The sequence below is a fragment of the Balaenoptera borealis genome (genome assembly GCF_965194805.1).
Source record: "Balaenoptera borealis genome assembly, chromosome: 5".
Taxonomy (NCBI): Eukaryota; Metazoa; Chordata; class Mammalia; order Artiodactyla; family Balaenopteridae; genus Balaenoptera; species Balaenoptera borealis.
Window position 1 is genome coordinate 124,632,938 of NC_138862.1, and position 25,062 is coordinate 124,657,999.

General features: G+C 48.7%; 1 protein-coding gene across 13 annotated transcripts in view; it reads right to left on the minus strand.

Annotated features, from left to right (window-relative positions):
* The window catches only part of PXYLP1 (2-phosphoxylose phosphatase 1), a 78,917-nt gene extending 55,723 nt beyond the window's left edge, over positions 1-23,194 (minus strand). For 4 of the 13 annotated variants that reach the window (XM_082392371.1, XM_082392385.1, XM_082392384.1 and 1 more), the window contains exons 1-3: positions 14,343-14,460; positions 13,728-13,942; positions 12,999-13,147 (exon numbers count right to left, since the gene is read on the minus strand). The gene's annotated coding sequence lies outside the window, so the exon portion shown is untranslated. Of the gene's footprint in view, positions 1-1,818; positions 1,885-2,305; positions 2,452-12,998; positions 13,148-13,417; positions 13,543-13,727; positions 13,943-14,184; positions 14,320-14,342; positions 14,502-15,241 lie in introns of those variants that run through there. The other 9 variants (XM_082392373.1, XM_082392372.1, XM_082392382.1 and 6 more) reach the window with 8 other exon arrangements.
* Positions 23,195-25,062: the final 1,868 nt, after the last annotated feature.

The following is a 25,062-nucleotide window of genomic DNA, read 5'->3' on the forward strand; positions in this document are numbered from 1 at the left end:
AGAAGATGTGGTACATATATACAATGGAATATTACTCAGCCATAAAAAGAAACAAAATTGAGTTATTTGTAGTGAGGTGGATGGACCCAGAGTCTGTCATACAGAGTGAAGTAAGTCAGAAAGAGAAAAACAAATACCATATGCTAACACATATATATGGAATCTAAGAAAAAAAAAAAGGTCACGAAGAACCTAGTGGCAAGACGGGAATAAAGACACAGACCTACTAGAGAATGGACTTGAGGATATGGGGAGGGGGAAGGGTAAGCTGGGACAAAGTGAGAGAGTGGCATGGACGTATATACACTACCAAATGTAAAATAGATAGCTAGTGGGAAGCAGCTGCATAGCACAGGGAGATCAGCTCGGTGCTTTGTGACCACCTAGAGGGGTGGGATAGGGAGGGTGGGAGGGAGGGAGTTATAAAGCAGAAAGTAACACACCATTGTAAAGCAATTATACTCCAATAAAGATGTTAAAGAAAAACAAAACACAGTGCAACATGGAACTTGATGTGTTAGAAAGATAAAGGCAGAGTATGCTAGGAGGGGCCTCATGCCCCACTCAGCAGAAGCCCCATCACACTGCAGAATTCAGGGTTCTAGGAACACCATTAGGAAATGCACTGTACAAACAGACTGGGGCTGCAGGGGGATGGCAGTGGCTTGTGCTAGAATGGCCAGAGAGGGCTTCAGGGAAGCGGCAGAAACTGTGTTAAAACTAAAAGGGCAAGGAGGACATCAGTGGGCACGCCTGATGTGAGCAGGCATTTGGAGGAGGATAAAGGTTGTGTGCAGTGGTACAGAGCCAGGGGGGCGGGGGTGGGCAGCCAACTCCTCCCTGAACTGTCGACTGATGACAGGCTTTACGCAGTGACTCATCAGTGAACAGGTGGAGAACTGCTGGGACCAGACTAGGTTCCCGCAGGAGAAAGTAGCCATGGGAGGTTCCCGAACGCATCCATGACAGGATGAAGGTGGCATTATGGAAACGTCACTCTCTGCTGATGGGTACATCCTGCATATTCATCCTACCCTCGAGTTACAAGGCACTGGCAGAAAGAAGACAGACCACCTTCCAGGCCACTCAACTCAAGGTTTTGTCACGGTTGTGCTGCACTTGGTCAGCGTTATCCTAGAAGTAATCCGTATTCCAAGGGCAACAGGGCTGGGAACCCCAAGCCGCAGCTCATGATACCTCCCCTGGGATTGAGATCCAGGCTGTGGCACCTCAGGCAAGTTGCCTTACCTCTCTGAGCTGCAGATTCCTCACCTGTAAATGGTGATTCAATTATTTATCCCACAGACAGTTACTGAGCATCTGCTATGTGGCAAGTACAGTCATAGAAACTGGGGATGAGTAGTGACCAAATCAGTCCAAATTCCTACCCGCGTGGAGCTTACATTCTAGGGGAATGTAAAATTCCCCATTCCTGGGTTTGTGGAAGGGATTAGATATTTCCTGGAAAGCACTTAGGGTATTAATGATTCTTCATCTAATTCCAATGTGTGTGGGGTTTTCTTCCCCACAGCACAAAGCATTTCTCCAACACCAGCTGGTTGTTCACCCCACCCCCCAAGGCGCACCCTGAGGAGACTCAGGATGAGAAAGCACAAGATACTGGCCCTAGATAGCTGAGGTGCATATCAAAGGAATGATTTCAGTGAGCCCTGACTTTTGCATCTTCCCATACATAGAAAAGCACTAAATTCTTTAACTTGAGATATCTGGTTTTCTTTAATTAACAGTAATCTTTTGATGTTCTGACTGTGTGATCTTTGTAGCAAAAATTCCTATATATCCCGGCTCCTCCCTTACCTCTGCAGAAGCAGTCTCTCAGAGCATCTGAGATGCTGTGTCCTGGGCTTAAGTCCTCAGTTTTGTCTGCCAAATAAAACATAACTCTCAAATTTTAGGTTATGCATTTTTTTCAGTCGACAAACTCAACTCTGACACCATCTACCTGGAAATAGCCTCGGATCTCACAAGTTATGGGCTTAATCCCACAGGACTGTCCCCTTACCACTTCAGATGCCAACCGCAAATCCAGGTTGTCACCTGTGCTTCTAACTGGCTATAGATTGAAGGTTCCAACGACCCCCCTCCCTTTGGGTTCAATTAATTTGCTAGAGAGGCTCACAGAACTCAGAGAAACAATTTACTTACTAGATTACCGGTGTATTACAAAAGGATATGACTCACGAACAGCCAGATGGAAGAGGTGCACATGGCAAGGTATGTGGGAAAGGTGTCATAGCTTTCCCACTCTCTCCCACTCTCCCTACGTCTCCATGCGTTCACCAACCTGGAGGCTCTCCAACCTGTGTCCTCTGGGTTGTTATGGAGGCATCATTGAGGGAGGAGATAGATGGGTCCCAGCTGAGCAGCTGGAATTTGTCTCCTGAGGACAGATACTTCAAGATAAAGATAATTCTCTGCAGGAGCTGATCCCTGCTTGGGTGAAAAAGGAAGCCACATATTTCTCATTCCTGGGGTCAAGGAGACCTCCCAAACTACATGTGCACAGAAAGGTTGCCCAGGGGTCAGGGAAGGGAGGAGGTGCCAGCCCATAATATGTCCTGCCAGCCTCCCAGAAACCCTCACACTGGAATCCATCTTGGCTAAAAGATGCGCGCACACGTTGGGCAGGGCCCTAAATCAGATCAGATACGGACAACTAGCAAGGTGATTGGCCAGGGGAAACCTGGAAAAATGCCCCATATAAGCAATTTAAGTCACCCGAAAAGGGCAACTCTCCCTCTGAGTCCACCCGTGTGTCCTTTTCACGCGTACTCTGCTTCTAATAAACACTTTACCTGCTTTACAATCTCCATCGCTTTCCAAATTTTTTTTTCAAAGAAGACAAGAACCAAGGTCATCACTACATAGGCATAACTGATTAAATCACTGACCAAAGGCAACTGATTCAACTTCCAGCCCCCAACCCCTGCCCAGAGTTCAGGGGTGGGACTGAAAGTTCCAATCCTTTAATCACAAGGTTGGTTCTCCCGGCAACCAGCCCCCATCCTTAGGTTCCCTGGGGGCTTTCCAAAAGTCACCTCATTAACATAATAAAAGACACCTTTCTGGTCTCCTCTAGGAAATATCAAGAGTTGTAGGAGCTCTGTGCCAGAAACAGTGACAAAGAACAAATATGTATTTCTTATTATAAATCACAACATCACAGGTTGTAATGATCCTCCTTCTCCTCGTTTTATTATTATGCACATTCCCTACAGCACTTGGCTCCAAAAAGGTACCCAATAAACACCATGGGACTGGCCTACAGATTGAGATCCCTCTATCTGGAAACAAAGTGCCCTTCATTCAGCCCTGAGCTCAGACTAGCATGAAGCTTCCTCTCTCTGCACTCCGCACCCCGCCCCCAGCACTGTCAATTCCACCTTAATAAACAGGGCTGGGAAGGGAGAATGAAAGTACCACGCTTGCGCCCATTCGTCACAGAAAAGGCAGCTGACAGCTCTTCCAAACCCTGGCTCAGCCCTCATTTCCTTGGGGAGATGAGCAAAACTTTTCAGGCTGGTGAGAGCTGGTCCCTTCTCAGGTAGTGCTGACCACGGTCCTCACCTGGACACGAACCCTGGATTGACTGCCCTGTGGAGATGACTCAGCCCCTCCGATCAGGCCGGCCCAGGGCAAGGCCAGTCCTCACTTGGTGGATTTCAGCATTAAATGTTCATTTCAATGAGCTCATAGGTGGGGAATCGGCACAACCAATACATATTCATTCTGAGCCAAGTGGCCAGAAGTTTTGGTATGAGTTGAAAGGAGAAAAAAAAAAATTGAAGCAAACTTTAGGACCTTATCCTTGGGGCTCCAAGAATGAGCTCCACCAAAAATCTAGCTGGCGCATATCTTGATATGTAGCGACAGTTTCCAGCTTTCCTCACCAACTACACGCTGATGTTCTGGTGCCAGCGTCTATTTTTATAGCTTGTGTAATGCAAAGGACCAGACGGCAGTTGGAGACAGAGGGAGAGGGCACAAGAGGCGATGGCACAAGCAACGGGGCCCACATCCTACTCGGCCTCCAACAGCAAACCCTTCCGAGCAGAGTCTAGGACAGCAGCCAAGCCCACCCTCCTCTGCAGTCTCATCCCCCATTAGAGCCCAGACCTCGAGCTCCCTTGGGGCTGGGACTTTATCTGCCTTGTCCACTGCTCTAACCCCAGGGCCTGGAGCACAGGAGTGTGTAATGAGTGAATGACGCACGTCCCAGTGAGCCAACTCCAGTGCCCTGCACTCCTCACTGTTCCCCCCAACCCCAAGAGCCCCTTCCGCCAACTCAGCATCTGTGCCATTTCACTCTCTTGGCCCAGATGCCTTCTTGACCTTGTTAACTCTCGCTCATCCTTGAACTCAGCTCAAATCCCACCTCCCCCCAGAAGCCTTCTCTAAACCCAAGGCTGGGTGAGGTCCCCCGACACTGGGCAACCACAGCCCTCCCACAATACTCCTCAACGCCACAGGCTTGTGTCAGCTTCCTTGCCTACCTCCCCCGGGGCTCGGTGGATGCGGAGCTGAGAAGGCAGCAGGTACTCATTAGGTGTGTGCGGGAAGAAGGAAGGGACGGAGGGAAGAAAGGGCACCAAGAAGGATGCTGTGGATGGAGAAGCACCTGTCACTGAAACCTACAGCAAACTGAACAAGAACAAAGCACTGAAACCCAATAGATCAATGAACCATTGACCAACAAGGTAACCGAGAAAAGATAGCAGGAAGTGGTAGGAAAATGCTTCTCAGTGGGTTTAAGTGGGAAGCTGAGGTCCCTCTGCTGTGGCCTCTCCTCCTCTCTGGAGGAGGGCTGGGTGGCGGATGGAGAGGAGGAGAAACGTTGGGAGGCTGGGTGAGTGGGGGCACTTGGAAGGCTCATGAGCAAGCAGTTCTCACAGGCTCGAGTTCTCAGAGGCTCCTCTGGTCTCGAGGAGGCTGAAGGCCGTTTCTTCTGGGGTAACCTCCAACTGCTAAAGGGAATCCACTAGGACTCACTCCCTCAAAGCTGTTAAGAACATGGCCTGAGTCAAGAAAGAGGGATAATGAGGGCTTTCCATTGTCCTGTTAGTCCAGTTCCCAAAGGCGGGAACAGAGGCCAGGATTTAAGACAGAAGATCTGGGAATAGAGACTATTTTTGGCTGGAGCTTTCTTAGCACAGCATTTCTTTCCAAGACAGACACCTCCAGTTGCCCCTCAATATTCATTCCTTCCTTGCCAACAGAATCTTGACTTGGTGGGGGGCAGGGGAGGGAAAGTGTGGCAGAGATGGCCAGCTCACCATGAAACCCATCTCCTCTTCCTCCTAGGCACAGGGCTGGACCACATTTCCCAGCCTCCCTTGCAGGAGGTGTGGTCATCTGACTGAGCCCTGGCCAATGGAATGTCAGTGTCTCCTTCCTGCAGCAGCCATCTTGCCATCATGAAGAAAAGGCCAAGAAAATAAGAGTGTCAGTCCAGACAGACATCAGCTGTTGAAACCAATGCCAGCAACCACCTACCTTCAAACATCTTGTTACGTGAGAAAAATAAACCATTATCTACTTAAGCCACTAAGGTAGGGTTTTCTGTTACTTTGCAGCCAAACACAATCCTAACTGCTATGCAACCATTCATTCATTCATTCACCCAACCTTTATTGAGGCCTATTTCATGCCAGTTCTTGGGCTAAGGATGAAGATTCAGGGGTGAGCTGGGTGTAGCCCCTACCCTCCAGAAGCTCCCAGTCAAGCTGGGGAGAAGGTCCCTGAGCAGACAATCTGCATGCAATGGGAACGGATGCTGCAGTGACACACAATGTCCTGCAGGTGGCGGCAGTGTGAGCACTGGGCGGTGGGTGCGCCCTGAGGCAAGGAGTTCCCCACTCCCCTTCTGGCACTGGGCACACACAGCAAACACCCCTCAAGCTAAAAAAGCAAGTAGCAGGAACGTGCTATGCTCAGCCAAGCCAGCCAACTGCAATTACTTACTGAACGTTGAGTCCCTAAACACCATCAATTAATGCAACTGTTTCAAGATAATCAGCAATCATTAGAGCAAGATGCACAAGAGGAGAACATAAAAACTCACACACCGCTAACCTAGAAATGCTGGAAATTATGTGAACCGAGGATGAGGCAGGCTGGCTTAGATCCTCCTGCCTGTTGATATTAGGATCTCCTAAAATATACTCTCTTTCTCAAAGACAGAGTAATTTTTCACCTTGAAGACAGAGCCAGAAGAATCAAACCTCTAAGCCATGACCTTCAACCATAAATGTCCAAGCTCCGATTCTCAGGTCTGTGTTTCCTTTAAGAACTGTGATGGAGACAAACTGGTGACAGAAGTCAACCCCATCTGGGAAATCAAGAGGCAACCAAACCAGAGAAGTTAGAGCAGCTAGGGAACAAATCAGAAACTAGAGAAAAGGTTTTCCTCCTTTTAACTCAATGCTGCCTACACACAAATTTTTTTTGTTGTTGTTGTTAATGAATGGCATTATTTGCCATTTCTTTACTTTCCAAGAATGGGGAAAGTGTTTTAAGAAAAAAAGACAAAGCCTCATTGACTTCAGATTCCAGAAGTTTAAAAACGAATAAAATAAGCAGGCTCTCCAATAAGAGAACTGATTATCAGGTTTCCAGTCTGCTGACTTATGAGTACAAAGAACTCCAGTGTAGAACAGCGGGTGTGCAAATCACGCAAGGCAGAGAAGTGCTCAAGTTCTGAGGCAGCAATCACAGGTTTCTCTAGTCCTCAGCCCACCGCTGGGGGCCACCGCAGGATGGCAAGGGCTAGCTGGGCAGGCTGCCACACTGGAGTTTCTCTGTAGGACACATGGAGCAAGGAAGGGTGAGGTCTGAGGTGGAAGGAACCTCCCTTTCCAGGACCTCTTATTAAACCCAAGCCTATCAACAGTTTCCCAGAGACCTTCAGATGAAGAAGATTCCAGCTATGGCAGACACAGGACACATGATAGTGTTAAAGAGAAAACCACAGGCCCAAAATGGCATTACTTGTGTTAAAACCCGTTATCATGGGTTTTAACTCAAACCTAGTTTTATTACCGAACCTAACTGCAGCTTCAGCCTTCCCCAGAAATGTAATCTTAATTGGCCAGTCTGGAATTTTCTGGCCAGCACCAATGACATAATCTGTCACATGGGTCCCCTCTATCCCCCCGCATCCCCCAAAGGAAGTAGAGGTAAACGACATGATAGACCCTTGACCCTCACCCAGAAGAAGGTGACCTGGCCTGAAGCAACCCTTGACTTTCTTTTACTAATAGCCTCCTTGCCCCTCCCTCCTTCTATTTATAAAAACCTTCTATTTTGTGCAGCCCCTCAGAGGGGGCTTCTATTTACTAGATGAGATGCTGCCCAATTCAATTGAATAAAGCCAATTAGATGTTCACATTTACTCGGTTGGATTTTGTGTTTGAGCAGTAGTCTGGCCTCTGCCTCAGGTTAGTCCCCTACCCGCCCTCAGGAGCAGCTGTGCCATTCCTCACTCAGAGAACTGGGTCTCTGATAGAATCGTGGGCTTCCGGGGCTGCTAGAGAGTCAGCCCAGAACAGTGGTCAGGGCATCTGGTGCTGTCGACCAGGACCAAGAATAGCGCTGGCAAACCAGGTGAGTAAACACTGGGTTTACAGTCTCTTATCACGCGTCCCACTAACAACCTGAGGCCAAGAGTGATAGTTAAAACGTGAACAACCAGCGTGTGTCAGACACAGACCAGTCAAATGAGTGCCTGTCTTCAACAGCTGGCAAGGCCACGTCACCACTGTGTACCAGCTGAAGATCATCTGGTAGCCGCCTGCCACCACCCCCAGTCATGGTGAACCCTTTATAGGCTACACCGCAGCCTCTCATGGCCATAAAAGGCTGCCTGGAGCCAGGTGAGTGCCTGGGAAATGCCTGTGCTATTATTCCTGTCCTTCACTGTGAACTTAAGTATGATATCCTCCATTTCATGAGGACAGAGGCTATGCGTATCTTATCCGTCATCCTATACCCACCATCTCAGTGCAGTCGGTTGGTACCAAAAATGTTTTTTGGATGAATACGTTAAGGAATGAATGAATAGTAAAAAAAAAACAAAAACAAAAACAAACAAAAAACAGCTAACGTTTAAGCATGTACTATGTATTCTAAGTCCTTGTCATGTACTATCTCATTTCAGCTTCACAACAATACCATGAAGTAGGTATTATTATCATCACCTCCACTTCACAAAAGAGAAGAAACCAAGGCGTAGAGAGGTTAAGTAACTTGTCCAAGGGTACAAGTTTAATAATGATGAATCCAGGATTTAAAGCCAATCCGGCTTCAGAGCCCACACGCTGAACCACTGCACTGTGCTGAGTACACAATCACAGGAACTTCTGTATTAGGAAGTCATCAGAAGAGAACCTCTACACAACATTGTAAATCAACTATGCTTCGATTAAAAAAAAATTAAAGTAAAATAAAAAGAGAGAACCTCTGACATCCACAAACCCTGAAAAATCCTTCCAGACAGTTTCTGATGGTGCTAAGCATACACTGTTTTTGTTTGTTTGACTTACAGAACATTGTAAAGATGTTCTGTAATTTTCAAATAACTATGTAACCACACTGAGTTATCAAGCAACTGTAGCAGGAACATCTAGGTACATAGTATTTCTCCACTCAAGAGATCTGAATTCTAGGGAAACTCTTATAAATACTCTGTGGTCCAATGTCTCCACCTCTAAGAAGATCCCAGACTTGCTAGAAGGATTGAACAAGATCATGGACATAGTTGCCTATTTAAATGGTAAGCTACTACATAAGCATAGTATAGGATCATAATAATTAATATATTTCAATAAAATGACAGACCAGAATTTCTATTACCTATCAATCTATACTTGTCAAAATTCTGTACTTGCATATACTTCTACAGTAGTTCCTATTTATATCTCTCCACATTTCAGTAACAATGTTTAAAGCTTAATTTATTTCTGTAAGACTGTGTTCCTCTGTTATCACTTCTGAGTTTCCAGACATTTCTACTTTCTCTACCTTAATCCAACTGCTCCTTTCATTTCAGAAGCATAAAAAGTTAACAAGGCAGTGAATGTCTTATTCTAACTTCAGATTCTCCTATATTAGCAGCCGACACAATTAGCAAATAGAGCTTCATTTGAGCTTTATAATTAAAAAGCTCAAAATGATACTGCTCTATCTCTGAAGGCCTGAAGTTTGGTGTTAGATCCAAGAATGAGGTGGGTCTAGAAAAGTAAGCTGTGGTTTCTGTTAGCTGGAAAGACACATGTCTCCATGTAATTGAGGGGCAGTTCAAATAGTATTCAAACTATTTGTAAACTGGGTGTAAATGATGACTCTGACCACACACAGGAGAGGAGAGGAGGGGGAGGCAGTGTCAGAACCCGGTGCAATAATTTTCATCTTAGTCTGTTCTTTAAAGCTCTGGTTTCTATGCTGTTGATTGTGGCTCCCTCTAAGGAAGTGGGTTACACACAGAGACAGAGAGAGTGGTGAGCAGATGACAAAAGGATGCCTCATAGTACAGAAACATGAACACATACGTTGGGGAAGTGACTACGCAAATACACACAGAATTTGCAAGTTCCTAAGTTGCTACCACTAGATATTTGAGTTGCCCAACCTCTCCTCCACCCTAGTACCAGCACAGAGGTGGCTCGATCAATGTGTGCAGTGCAGGAGGATGGGGCTGAGGGACGAGGAGGGAGGGAGGGAGGGGCCGGAATGCAGGGATGAATCCCAGATACTCCTTGCGGAGTAGAGGACATGGGTGAAGGCTGCCTCCTGGCTGCAGGAACCACACAACTAGGCTCCTCCAAGTCCTTTCTCAATGCCTTTTTTTTTTTCTTAATAAATTTTATTTATTTACTTTTGGCTGTGTCGGGTCTTCACTGCTGTGTGCGGGCTTTCTCTAGTTGCAGTGAGCAGGGGCTACTCTTCATTGCGGTACGTGGGCTTCTCATTGCGGTGTTCTCTTGTGGAGCACGGGCTCTAGAGCATGTGGGCTTCAGTAGTTGTGGCACGAGGGCTCAGTAGTTGTGGCTCGTGGGCTCTAGAGCACAGGCTCAGTAGTTGTGGCACACAGGCTCAGTAGTTGTGGCTCGCAAGCTCTAGAGCACAGGCTCAGTGGTTGTGGTGCACGGGCTTAGTTTCTCCGCGGCATGTGGGATCTTCCAGGAGCAGGGCTCGAACTCATGTCTCCTGCATTGGCAGGCAGATTCTTAACCACTGCGCCACCAGGGAAGCCCTCAATGACTTTTTAATCATTAACATCCTCCATGCTCCTGCGATGTCTCCTCTCTTCATTACTGATAGCCCTGTTTCTTTTCCAAAGCCAGTGGGCTCCCTAACCAAGGCCCAAGAAGATTCGGAGCAGCCTCCTGGTTCTAGGGATGAAGGCTGCTTACTATCCTGGAGTCTGTGGCTCAGTTAGGCCGCCCTGGCCCTCCTGCCTTTTGCACTCAGAGCAGACGTACAGGTCACTCCCGGTTCACGGGTGCCTCCTCATGGCTGCCTTGCAGGATCTCCAGGTTGAGGGGCCTTAGCAGGCCCTACTCCATCTTCAAGGCGGCCCAGCAGGCTCAAGAAGAGTCTGTGGGAGGCTGCTTCTGCCAACAGACCCACCGTCCTACCAGAAGGCAGCTGTTGTCTCTCCTCCACCCCCTAAGTGCAGGGGCACAGACCCTCCCAGCCGCATCTCTTTTGGCCACACCCCTGAACGCTCCCCCACACCGCATCTCAGGTGTGAGCTGGCTCCCCCAGGCCAGACCCCAGACCACTGTCATCACTCAAGCCACCTTTTCCAAAGGGGCACAACCCTCATCCAAAACTTCAAATGGCTCAGTGCTCTCCCACCTCACTATGTCCAGCCCTCACCTGGCTTTCAAGGCTTTCTAGGAAGCAGAACAGTGGGCCCAGCACACCTTATTTCAGGTAACTGTGGGGCCGTTTTTCCTATCACAGTGACTTTGCTCCGAATGGCAACCCCTCCACCTGAATGTGGGCCCACGTCCTCATCCACCAACCCAGAGCCTCGTCCCAAGGCTGAAGTCTACCTCTGTGAGTTTTCAGGACCTTGGCTATTCTGCGACCCTTTTTCCTACCCCCTCCATAGAGCAAGTTCTCTCTCTCTCTTCCTCTCTCCCTCCCCCCCTTTCTCTCTCACTCACAAACTGCAGGCATTAATTAAATGTCTTCTAGAAAACAGATTTTCACCAGCTGCAGTTATCCTGGGTATGAGCCAGACCTGGAGACACAGACAGTCCAGGTGAGGAAGATAAGCCCATGACAGCTGTGAACCTGTGGGCAGTGCGGGTTCCCGCATCAAAGTGACATTCTGAATTCCAGCCCTATCCATACTCCTGAAAAAAGGGGACACAGGTTGCTCCCACCCCTTTAGCCTCTGGCCGTTCTCTCCAGAGCTGGCCTTTGACAGAGGCCGAAGAGCTAGACTTTGATCTACCTGCCAGTGGGTCACGGCCACCTCCCACAGACAGAAACACCTTCCCCAAACACCAGCCTCCCCCCACCCCAACAGCACAGCAAATCAGATTGCCCGAAAAGCGCAAGAAGAGGTGCTCCCAGCTCTGCCTGGGGCGGGCAGCACCCACTGGAGTGAAGATGCTGTCGTCTGAAGCAGCCAGCGGGGCTCCACGAGTGGCTTCCCCCACCATGCGCGGGGATGAGGGATGCTGAAGGGGGCTGCGGCCACAGCTCAGGGCCCTAGAGGTTAAGCTGTGGAGGACTCACCCCTCAGCAGAAAGCCTTAGCTCTCCACAGTGCCCATCACCCTCTCACCCCAACTGTGGCATGAGGACAACTGCTTTTCTTCGTGGAAATTCTGGAGTGCCCCCTGAGGTTAGAGACCCAGTGGTCAAAGCCTGACCCATAAATTGAGCTCTCTGCCCCAAATACACACAGAAATGAATGTCTCTCTTGAGATAAGATATTTCTTTAAAATCTGATGAATCGAAGGATAATGTTTTGGAAACAGTGCAGCACAACGGAAAACCACGGGTAGTGGACTCAGCCTGGATTCAGGAAAGACACCCACTTCTTTACTAGACAAACACTGAGCACCTGTCACTTACAGGGTGCCAGGCTGGGTGCTGGGGCCACAAAGATGGTTCCACCCCACCGCTGAAGGTGACCCTGGGCAGTGGGGCATCTGACGTTCAACAACTCATCACACAGCAACCTGGCGAGGGCTGAGGAGATACCCACAGGAGTGTGTGGGCACTCAGAGGGAGCCTACCCAGCCCCAGTGTGACCTTGGGCTAATTACCTACTAATTCACTACTCAACAGTGAACGAATATTGAGCTAATTACTCTTCGAGTCAATCACTAAAAAGAAAGAGTTGCAGATATCGCAGTTCCGCAAATGCTCCAAATGCAGTGCTCCGAAGGTCAGGTGGCCCGTCTAGGCCCTGGTGCCCAAAAGTAGGCTCCCAAGCGTCATCAGTGAGGGCGGGCTGGCCAGGAGCTGATCTGTAGAAGAGACATGACTCCTACAAGCCCTTTCTCTAAAATAGGCAATTAACTTAATCCAAGACTTACTGAAAGCCAGGAGAAGCGATGGGGCAGGTTCATGCACTGGCTTTCTGGCTGTCACCCTGCATCTCTACCTCTCTCCAGGGAACACGAGGCTTTTCAAACCACCTGCTTTAGGACTTCCCTAGTGGCGCAGTGGCTAAGAATCCGCCTGCCAATGCAGGGTACACAGGTTCAAGCCCTTGTCTGGGAAGATCCCACATGCCCCGGAGCAAATAAGCCCGTGCGCCACAACTACTGAAGCCTGCGCACCTAGAGCCCGTGCTCCACAACAAGAGAAGCCACCGCAATGAGAAGCCCACGCAATGCAATGAAGAGTAGCCCCCGCTCACCCAACTAGAGAAAGCCTGTGCTCAGCAACAAAGACCCAACGTAGCCAAAAATAAATAAAATAAAATTAATTAATTAAAAAAAAAAAACCCACCTGCTTTAGATCCTCTTCGCACAGATGTCCAGACGGGGCACCAACACCTCCGAGGAGGAGTTGTTGCCAAGCTCCGTCCGCAGTTACGTCACGTCTGTGAGGCTGGCTGGGCACTGCCTGCTCCACACTCGGGTTCACCCGCGGGCCTTCTGCAAATAGCAACAGATGTCCCCAAGTTGTGGAGCCTTCTTGAGGCTCCTTTGGCCGTCCACCCCACACTTGCCCATTCGCACGCGATCTGATTCCGCAACTCTCCTGATTTTACTTTTCGAATGCTTACAAAGCATCCCTGTCTTCCCACGAAGGCACTGGCCACCCAGGCGGTGATGTCCTCCCTCCACACGAAACGTCCCGCCGAAGCGGGAAAATATGGCTCCACACCCTCCGGCACTGCTAATCCTTTAGCCGCCCACACTTACACCTTGAAAGACCGCTGCAGCCGCCAAGAAGGCCACCAGCTCGAAGCACAGCCAATTTCGTGTGTGTAACAAAGCCGGCTTCTTTAAAAGACTGCGACCTAAGCAGGTTCACGAGCAAAAACAACGCCGGGGGTTGTAAACCACGCAGTCCTAACCTGAGCATCCCGGAATGTTAACCTGCGCACGCAGCGGCCCCCTCCGCTGGGCCCCGGGACTCCCGGGGGCGCCGGGCGCAGGTAGCTGCCGGCAGAAGCCGGCCCCACCCCCGAGGAAGACGGCAGAGAACTTGCCGTCACCGCAGCCTCCTTACCTGGAGACCAGCCGTCTCGCCACGGCCGGGGAAGGGGGATCCTGCGAGCTCCAGTTCCGGCAGGAATCAGGCGGCAGGAGTGCGGGGGCCGGGCAGGAGCGGGCTGGAGGGGCGGGACCGCGGATGGAGGCTGGCGAGGTGCGGGGCTGGAGGTGGAGAAGCAGGACGCAGCGCGGGTGAAGGGAGGCACCCACCGGAGGCTGCGGGGCAAAGGCCTGCGGAAAGGGCGGCGGAATCGTAGGCCGGGTTAGGGGGCGCTGGGGCTAGGAGAGGGGGCGGTGGATGAGAAGGCGGGGACTGGGATCCGGGCGCGTGGGCGTGGGGGGGCGGCTTGGGGAGTGGAAGCGAGTCGGGGGCTGGGGTTTGGGGAAGGGGCGTGGATGGAGGAGGGAGTTTAGTAGCCGCGTTCAGACCCGGTGCTCGCAAGCGCGCCCCCGACCCCCCACCCCTCTCCCACCGGAGTCACGCCCGGTCGTCCCGGCCTTGGCGCGTCCAGAGGACCCCTTCGGTCTCCGAGACCGGCACCCCAGGACACCCGCCCGCCTCGAGCCTCCGCGGGAGGCTCCGCTCAGCCTCAAAGGTAACCACCCCGACCGCGGCCCGCGCCGCGCTCACCGCCCATGGTCCCTGCCCGGCCCCGGCTCCGCCACAGCGCGCCCGGTTCGGCGCTCGCCGCCCGCTCCGCCTGGCGCAGGGGGAGGCGAGGGCGGCGCGCAGCGACTTCGGGGCAGCGCGACGGCCCGCAGCGCCCCCTAGTGACCTCGCCGCCCTCGAGCTCCGCCCCGGAGGCGGCGATGCGGTGCGGCCCGGGCGGCCGGAAGGGAGCAGAAGGGGCTGCGGAGAGGACACTGATTGGAGGAGGTCAAACACAGGCCCCAGAGACGGGCCAGTCTTCAGAGATCCCAGCGTGTGAAAGTCACGGTCACGGGCACCCTGAGGGCGCGGGGACCGCGGCCACCGGAGCGCAGGGCCTCTGCGCGCCTAACAACGCGGGACTCGGGATCAGGGATGCGTGGACGCACGTCTAGGCCGGGTACACAGACACGGCCTGGAGCCCTAGTGTGGGTGCCTGTGGACAGTGTGCCTGACCCGGCGCCACCCGGGGGCCGGTGCTGAGCTGGACGCGCGTGTTTGGGGTCCACCATTGCCGGTGACTGATCCAAACTGTCACGATTCTCGCCACCTTGCCCCCTCCCCCCTCAGGCTACTCCACGTTTCCCTTCCGGCTCCCACCACATCCGGCCCTGTGTGTCAACTCTAGACCTTCACGCTGCTGTCTCTGGGTGGCCTGCCGGCGCCCTGGCGAGGTCGCGGTCCGGGCAGCGTCTCTCCCCACCCCTTCACCGTCCCGTGGTTCTCAGCGTTCTCGGAGCTACTGGAGAGCCACAGAGCACTTGACTGATTTCTGTAACTCCCTGTTAAGACACCCGAGAGACGTGCAGTTGAACTTGATATGATATCGTGTTGGGGGTCATTTCTTTCAAATGTTGGGTCCCAGCTGTGGTGATTCCTACCTGATTTCTCTGCGCGAGATGATCTGACCAACTGCGACTGTCAGAGAGGACTTTGGTGTCAGTTCAAGATCTGCAGTGACCCCTACGTGCCCTAGAGCAACTGGTCTTGCGGAAAATAGGCTCCTAAGTATATTTACCATTGACCTCCCGGGCGCACTTTCTGGAGGAGTTTCTCACTTGGCCTCTGCTTTCACTCCTGTATTGATGGCTCCCAAATCCACACTTGACACGGAGATACTTTACCCATATTTCTACCTACTCTCTGGTTTTCCGCTTAGAACTTTCCATCTCAGTTCAGCACTCCCAGCACCAAATTCTATCTCTTGCCGGCTCCCAATTGCATCTGCTCTATGGTCTCACCATTTACGCAGCCCCCTGGTTTGCCTTCCTCAGCTGAAGGCTCAATGTCCAGGGAGGCTTTGCTTCTAAATCCTGATAACCTGCTTTTCTCAACCCGTTTCTGGGATGCCACACTGTGCTCGGCTCCTCCCTGCCCTGACCACTGACACAACCCCTCCCAGTCATGAGCCGCACCTCCCAGCACAAAGTCCTTTCACTGTCCGCCTTAGCATCGCCCCAGACTCTCCCACCTGGCTCTCAGCCCACCGCACCCCACCCAACACCTCTCCTCCTTCCCTCCACAACCCCGCTGACTGTCCTCTCACTAATTCCAGGCTCTACCCCTCCCTTCCCTGGTGCTGCCTCCTCCCTCTTCCCTACAAGAGTTAGGGCGCTTCCTGCTCTAAATGACAGGCAACCCAATTCACACTCGCTTAAACAAAAAGGAATTGATTGACTCACATAAATTAAAAGCTCAGGGCACGTCTGCTTCAGGCCCTGGAAACCAAAGCCTTCAAGGACTCTCCATCTCCCAGCTTTGCTTCCTTCCATGTGAGCTATACTCTCAGGCTCCATGCGAGACCCCAGGCTCACAGCCTCGCAGCAACAAGGCCAACAGAAAAACGGCTTCTCTTTGCCCACTGTTCCCGCAAGCCTGTGTCCCGACTCTGCTTGGCACGACTGGGTCACCTGTCCATCCTGTTCTCCCAGCCACGGCGACCCCTCCCTCTCTGCTACCTTCTCATCCCCCACAGGGAACCAGTGCCTGCTCCTGGATCCTTTGTCTGTCACAGTGGGACTGAAGGTGACACGGGACACCATTGCTAACCATTTCCCCACAAAATATACCACAATACGCTTCACCTAGCTGCAGCCTTCCTGTGTTGGCACAGGGTGTTTTGTTCCAAACCAGAAGTGGGGCACAGGCCCTCTCTGTTTACAGCTTCCTTCTCAGCCTATCTGGGATTTCTCTCTTTGTATCATACCCCCTCCGTAAGTCAAGACTTGGTACGGAGATGGCCTCAGGCCCCTCAGGGAACCAGGTGTCATATTCTCCCTAGACTCACCCTCTCAGTCTCTTTCCTCACTTTCCCTGTTCTCTGATGGCTTAATCCCCCCTTCCATTCTGAAGGAGGTGTCCTCTCCCTCCTCCCTGTGGACTTTAGGTTCGGAACGGTACCCACCCTTCCCTGCCCCTGGGGCAGTAACACTTCTTGGCTGAAACTTAAAGGAGGAAGGGGCTACAGGAAAGAAAAAGATTTCCACAGGGAAAATATATATTGGGAAGCATCTCAAAACCATTCCCCCCATTAAACCTCTTTCCTCTGTTGCCGTTGAGGTAAGATGGGGCCTGAAGCAGCTGGTGACTTTCTGGCCAGCACCAGGGGATGCCATGCCAAAGCCGACACAGAGGAAAACAGAGTCGAGAGACAGGCAGCTTTCTGTTGCTCCTAAAACCAGGACCTGGATTTTTCAAGTACATGTCCAGTAAATCCCCACTTTTCCCCAAGCAAACTGGAATTGGTTTTACTATCACTTGCAGCCAAGAGTCCTGAGTAGCACAGACCCATAGCACAGCTCCTGGCACATTGGTCCCTGCAAAAGAGTAACTATCAATCAGCATCATTGTTCATCAGATACAGGAGCAAGCTATGCCCATCGATGACCATAAAACAGAGTAGAAAGAAAAAAGCATGCTGCCATTTGTTCAAAACCTTAGTCTCCCCTTCTATTCCCAGCCTTTGTCCTTCCCACACACACATTTTGGCCCCCCCAGGGAAACTCAAAATTTGTTGAAAGTCGAACCCTCCCATCTTATGAAAATAGTCCCAGACTCAGCCAAGTCATGAATATTCTGCCAGGCAGCACTTGCTGTCGTTTTATGCAAGCAGTCCCTGCCTGAGCAGCTGGGAGCAGGTGCCATCTTCAATTCAGTTTCAATCCGTTGAGCGAAACAAAGCCGAGCAAATATTTGTACAGCCTCCTTTGTCCTGCACTGTAGACTTAGAGAAACAATGGGCTACTGCTCCCACCCTGAAAGGGTTGACTGGGGGAAGACAGTCTCTGACGGAGTCTGAGGTAACTTAACAATACCAGGGAGGCCCCTAGGGGCCCAGGTGAAGTGGTTTTTAGCAGCAGGTTCTAAGTTCCAAAGGTCTGTGCCACCCGCAAGCCTGCCTTCCCCCAGAGTTACACATCTGTACAAAACATTTCTTTTGTGACCACCACAGTATCTAGATGACAAATATTATTCTTAAGTTCCATGTACCATGGGTTTTGTTTCTCTGATTATAAAAGTTCCCATTCATTGTGAAAACTTGGGAAAAGACAAAGTACACATAAGGATGAAATTTTTAATTATCTGCAATAAATTGGTGTCAAGTAATATAGTAAACATCAAACTAAGATTTAAAGTCAGAAGACTAATCCATACATGTTTCCATTTCACCACTGGCCACCCCAGGGCCTCAGGGAGATAAATATCCTGCAAAAGGTTAGGGGTCATTTCTTAGGTTCTTTTAAAAATCCTGCACTCTCCCTACCACACGTATACTTTTCAAAACTGCAATCCCGGCCTCCCAGCTCCAGGGTGGTCTGCGCTCTATTATTTATGTGTGCATGATTCATTGTACTTGCTACCAGCTGCAACCTCTTCTCCCCACCCCAGCAGGCTTATTATACAAGCCCCTGCCCCTCCTAAGAGCAGCCAGGGAGCGCAAACTCATTTTACCATATATCTGGGTGAAATCTAATTAGAAAGGCAAATCTGGAAGAACAGAACACAAAATAACCACATTAAATAAAAATAAGAGATGGCTTCAAACCTGACCTTGAGCCAAAAAAATGACAAAGAACTGAAGTAATCTGCTGATTCATAGATCTAAATATTCATTTTTGTCCTCTCACCTCTGAGCCCAACCAAAAGATGTTTCTAAGGAAAAAAGAAACAAACAAGCACTAGATGAGCTCACACAAATCTTATTTAGAAATCATAAAAGGACAACAAGGATTTCGGCTGTCTATTTCATCTACAACAGTGCCAAAAGTGCCAGAAACAGACGTATAAAAATTGGATGCATGGATGAATGGGCCAGGAGCCCATCCCTCTCATTTTACAATTAGAAGCCAAGCAGAAAGGAGACAGGAGGAGAGTGGGAATCTGGTAGAGCTTTCTGCGATCTCACGGCCGCTTGGGAGACAAAAAACGGGAGGTCAGTGTCCATGAGAGAAGTGGGGCCCAGCTGACACCCCAGACTTCCTGTTAGGACCCAAAACAGAAAAGATGGAAGCTAGGAAACAGCCTTAGAATGCTGAAAGGAAGTCATTGCCAATGTAGAATTCTATGCTCAGAGAAAACGAGAGACAGAGGGTAATCAATTTGCCCCAAATCAATCACAGTAATGGAAAAGAATGTATATTCTGCTATTATTGGGTGGAGTGTCATACAGATGCAAATTAATTCAGTAGTGTCTTTCAACACTTCCAGATCCTCACTAATTTTTTTTTCTACTTTTCTATCAATTATTGAGTGAGAGACTTCCCTGGTGGTACAGTGGTTAAGAATCCACCTGCCAATTCAGGGGACACGGGTTCGAGCTCTGGTCCGGGAAGATCCCACATGCTGCGGAGCAACTAAGCCCATGTGCCACAACTACTGAGCCTGAGCTCTAGAGCCCGCGAGCCACAGCTACTGAAGCCCGCGTGCCTAGAGCCCGTGCTCTGCAACAAGAGAAGCCACCGCAATGAGAAGCCCGCGCACCGCAGCGAAGAGTAGCCCCCGCTCTCCGCAACTAGAGGAAGCCTGCGCACAGCAATGAAGACCCAACTCAGCCAAAAATAAAATTAATTAATTAATTTTTAAAAATTATTGAGTAGTTGACGTCTACTATAATTACTATAACTAATTTATTTCTCCTTTCAGACCTATTAATTTTTGCTTCATGTTTTTAAGCTTTTATTAGGTGCAGAAATGTTTTGGATTTTTATGTACACTTGATGAATTGCCCCTTTATCTCTTTATCCCTTTTAATATTCTTTGATGTGAAATCTACTTCATCTGATGTTAACATAGCCACTCTAATTTTGTTTTGGTTAGTATGGTACCTCCTTTTCCTTCCCTCTTCCCTTTAATCTATTTGTGTCTTTATATTTAAAGTAGTTTTTTGGTAAGCATCAAAAAGTTGTACATTGCTTTTTTATTCAATCCGACAATCTCTGCCTTTTATTTGAGGTGTTTAAACTATTTTTATTTAATGAGATTAATAATTTGGTTGGGTTTAATGGTATCACTTTACTATTTGTTTTCTGCTTGTCCCATTCTATATTTTTTTGCTTCTATTTTGTTGAGTATTTTTTATTATTTCTTTTTACCTTCTCTGCTTATTTGTTATATCTCTTTGGTTTTTTATTTCCAATGGTTGTATTAGGGTTATAGTATACATTTTTAGCTTATCACAGTCATGCTAGTTTTGTTTTACCACTTGATGTACAGTATCAGAAGCCTATTAAAATATACTTCGATTTCCCCCTCCTGCTCTTGGCAATATTGTTTTCATACATTTTACATCTACATTTGTTACAAACTCCATAATACATTGTTATCATTCTTGCTTCAAAACATCAACAACCTTTTAAGGTGATTTTTAAAATAAGAAAGAGTCATTTTATACTTACATACATATTCACCATTTCCGGCGATCTCCATTTCTTTGTGTAGACCCACATTTCCATCTAATATCATTTTCCTTTTGCCTAAAGGACTCTCTTTAACATTTCTTGTACTATATGTCTTATGGTGATAAATTCTTCCAGCTTTTCTATGTCTGAAAAATATCTTGACTTCGCCCTTGTTTCTGGAAGATATTTTCTCTGGGTATAGAATCCTAGGTTGACAGTCTGTTTCTTTCAGTCCTTTAAAGATGTTGCACCACTGTCCTCTGATTTGTATTGTTTCCGACAAGAATCTACTGTCATTCTTCTCTTTCTTCCTCTTTATGTAATGTGTCTTTTTTCCTCCTGCTTGCTTTTATAATTTTCACTCTATCACTGGTTTTAAGCAATTAGATGATGATTTGCTTTGATGTAGCTTTCCTTTCATTCCTCCTGTTTGGGGCTTAGTGAAAAACCTCTCCACCTGCCTTTGATGAGGGCTCAGAAGAGTCCTTCCACTCTTTATTTTCCCAAGAAACTAAAGCACTATTAGATCTAGCTGCTCCCTCAATACCCAGAGCACCCAGTATATTCTCACACATCTTACAGGGAGCAAGGAGCTACACAGCCTTCACCCTCCCTCCTCTGCCCCTTCTCTCTATCCATCCTACCTGCCTCCAACACCCTATCCCACTCCCTTGTATCCTCCCTGGGTTGCAAAATGGTCCAAAGGAGAGAAGTTGAGTTGAACCATATCTGGGGTGGAGTGGAAAGCAGGCCTGGGACAACTGGGGTGCTCCCTGCTGTTCTGGAGAACCAAAGAGGGGATGGACCCAAGTCCCTTTGGAAGAGTGAGTGGCCAGCATAAGGGCAGTGTGGAGGGGTGGGCAAAGAATGGAGAGGTTACAAGAAGCCTCCACTCCCCATTCATTCATTTATTGAGTGCCTAGGACATGCCCAGTACTGTGCTGGGGGCCTCGAAGACAACAGTGAATCGTCACTGCCAGAACAGCTTCCAAGGCTTGTCTGAGGAGACATCTGGCCAAACAAGCAACAGATCGCAATGTGATCACTGTGGGTTCAGCAGGAAAAAATGTAATCCCATTTTATGTAAGGGATAAAAGTAATGGCTAGAGAGGTTAAAGGACATGCCTGGGTGACCCAGCAATCTGGTGGCTGAGTTTGTATGAAATCAAGGCCCAAGGTAGGTTCCCCCAACCCTCGCATCACTGCAGCCCTCCCCCAGAGATCAAGATGCCCCTCGCAGAGCAGAACTGTCCAGCATGCATGTCATGATGTCATGATTCTTCACCAGGGTCCTTTGTGCAGGTCCCAGGTCCTTCAGCAGGGTCTGTACAACCCAGAGGTGGGCCCCACGCAGCTCCTGATGCCCCACGCGGCTGTGCCTTGTCACTGCAGTAGGCCTGTAAGCTTCTCAGATGGTGATGGCGCTGAATCCCCCAGAGTTTCTCGCACATGCCTGGCGATCAATAAACGTCTGCTGATCAAGTTCCTGTTAATGAATGGCAACGACTTCATCAGTAAATATTGATGGATTTGAGGCTCCTGCTCACTCTGGACAACAAGCCAGGGCTTTTGCCAAAGGAGGCAGAAAAGAATTTCCAATAAGCTGGATGTATTCCAATCTCTTACATGGACAAATCTGTAATTGATTCAGAGGGGTGTAGAAGGGGGGTCTCTCTGTTGTCATGGTGACTCTGAAAAAATTTTTTTCTTTAACGGCATCCCAGACATCAAGACTCTGAAGCAATGGCCCTTTTAAAATTGAATCATATTAATAAGATCTACCCAACTGAATGATGTTTCTTTCTTTCTTTCTTTTTTTTATTAGATGCATTATTAACTTGGCTAGCAGCAAGACCTCATAAATGCAAAATGCCTATTCAAGAAGAACACCACTTCCAGCACAGAATAAATAAGATACAACTCATTAATTCCAGAGATCCTGGCGTATAAAGAATAAGCTCTGTGAATGGTGGTCTTCGGGTTGTAGATTCTTGAAGGGACCGGGTTGTGTGTGGGTCACTTCACTTGAGTGAATCCTCAAAACCTGGGGCAGCCCACACAGGCTAGCAGACCAGGCTGATGACAAAGTATCAGAAGGAAGTTGGGGGGAAAAAAACAAGTAAATTTCACAGAAGTTCTACATTGTGCAAGAGAGGAATTGCAAGAATATTGAATCTTACAGCCCTCCTGCCCAGTGCCATCTTTTAACATTGGATTTAGTAATATTTGGCGTTTATTGAGCAAGTAATTTGGCAGATAGACCCTAAAATGTCCCCCAGTGATCCCCACCTCCTGATATTCACACCCTTGCATCACCCCCTCACCTTGAGTGAGGGCAGGACCTGTGACTTGCTTCTAAACAATAGAATAGGGCAAAGGGGATGAGATGACACTTCTGTGATTATGTTACATAAGACGTAACTTCTGTCTTGTTAGCTGACTCTCTCCCTCACTGGCTTTGATGAAGCAAGATGCCATATAGTGAACTACACTATGGAGAGACCCCCTCTGGCAAGCAACTGAGGGCAGACTCTGGCCAACATCCAGAAAGGAACTGAGGCCCTCATTCCAACAACGCTGAAGAAACTGAATCCAGCCAACACCCACGTGAGCTTGGAAGTAGATTCTTTCCCAATCATACCTTCAAATGACTCCATCCCTGGCCAACCCCTTGATTGCAGCCTCATGAGATATCCTGGAGCAGAAGACTTAGCTAAGCCATGCCTGGATTCTTGACCCACACAAACACAGAGATAATAAATACGTGTTGTTTTAAGCCACTAGCTTTGTGATGAGTTGCTGCACAGTAATAGATAACTAATACAAGCACCTACCGATGTTCTAAGTGACATGGACACACTGGTAGACAAGACAGAGAGTTCGCTGTCTTCATGGACTTTCCCTTCTAGTTGTAAATTAATAAGTAAAGTAAATTAATAAATTATTAATAAGTAAATTAATAAATTACTGCCATGAAGAAAAGGAAATTAAGGCAAGAGAATAGAGGAAGAAGTGGATGGTATTTTAGATAGGGTTAATGAGTAATGTTGTCTGAGCGGAGGGAACATTTGAGCAGAGAACTGAAGAAGTGGGCATATCAGAAGGAGGAGCGCTACAGGCAGAGGAAAGAGCAAGTCCACAGGTCTGGGTGGGATCAAGATTGGCAGGTTGAATCCCAGTTAGTACAGGGAGTAAGAGCTGAGCTCAGAGAGTTAGTGGGGTCAGATCACAGATGGCCCTGCAGGCCGTGGGGAGGGCTTTGCTTATATTGGCCACGTGAGAGGACGCTCCTTGAGCCTTCTGAGCAGGTAAGTGACATCATCTGCCCTGAGGGTAAGAGTCTCTCTGGAATACCCAGAACATGAACTGCACAGAAGCTACACAGGGCATGGAAAGTGACAAAGAGCCTCTCATCTATTTTTCTTCAGGGATTCTCCCAGAAGCCCTTTGGAGTAGATGGGGCAGGTACAGGAATTCCTCCCAAATTTTGCATCCCTCTAGTTCAAAAGGCTGATCTATATGGTTGGACTCTTGAGTCCTTTTCCCACACTCAGGAGCCCCATTAGAATGGAGACAGAACAAATGGTGAGTCACTCCAGACATGACTCAGGGGCCCTGATCATAATGTCAAGAAGGTTGTGAATATTTGCATGGGAGATGGAACAGATGAAAAACAGTGCTTTTCAGATGCACAGTATTTGCAGCAAGGCAAGTAGATGTATAGAAAACTTTTTTTTTTTAATTTACGAGTATCTTTTTGAAATTATCCAGAAAGAAGATTCTGAAAATGTTTCCTGTGAATGAACTATATAGGACACATTATTGCTAACCTAAAATGTTTCAAATGCCATTAAGATGTGGGTTTTTTTTGTTTTTTCGTGTTTTTTTTTTTTTGAGTGGTACTCTATTGTGTTCTTTTAGAGGCTATATAAACATATTAGACTTTTTAAAATTTTATTTATTTCATTTATTTATTTTTGGATCTGTTGGGTCTTCGTTGCTGTGCACGGGCTTTCTCTAGTTGCGGTGAGCGGGGGCTACTCTTTGTTGCGGTGTGCGGGCTTCTCATTGCGGTGGCTTCTCTTGTTGGAGAGCACGGGCTCTAGGCACGTGGGCTTCAGTAGTTGCAGCACGCAGGCTCAGTAGTTGTGGCTCGTGGGCTCTAGAGCGCAGGCACAGTAGTTGTGGCGCATGGGCTTAGTTGCTCCGCAGATTGTGGGACCTTCCTGGACCAGGGCTTGAACCCATGTCCCCTGCATTGGCAGGTGGATTCTTAACCACTGCGCCACCAGGGAAGTCCCTAGATGTTTTTTATACTCACATTTATTATTAATCCCTCAACCTTATTTTTTGTAAGGTTTGAGTTCCACACATACAATATTTTTGTTAAGTAAACATAAAACTCAGGTTTGAAAGAGAAATCTGTATTATCCCTGAACTTAAAGAGTTTAAGTAAAGGGCCTCTATGTTTTCTCAGTGGGTCATGCTGGCTTGGGCAACAGGAGAGGGAGAAGGCAGCAAACCTAACCGTATTGGAAAACAGGTGACTGAAACCTCACCCTGCCCTCCATCCATCCCCTCATCCATCCACTCATCCACTCATCCATCCATCCACCCAGCCATGCAGCCACTCATCCACCTACCCATCCATCCATCCTTCCACTCACCCGTTCATCCACTCATCCATCCATTCACCCATCCATTCATTTATTTATTCACCCATCCATCCATCCAACAAATATTTAATGAGCACCAAACAGAACCAGACGTTGTAATAGAAAGCTGGAGACGAGGCAGACACTGCC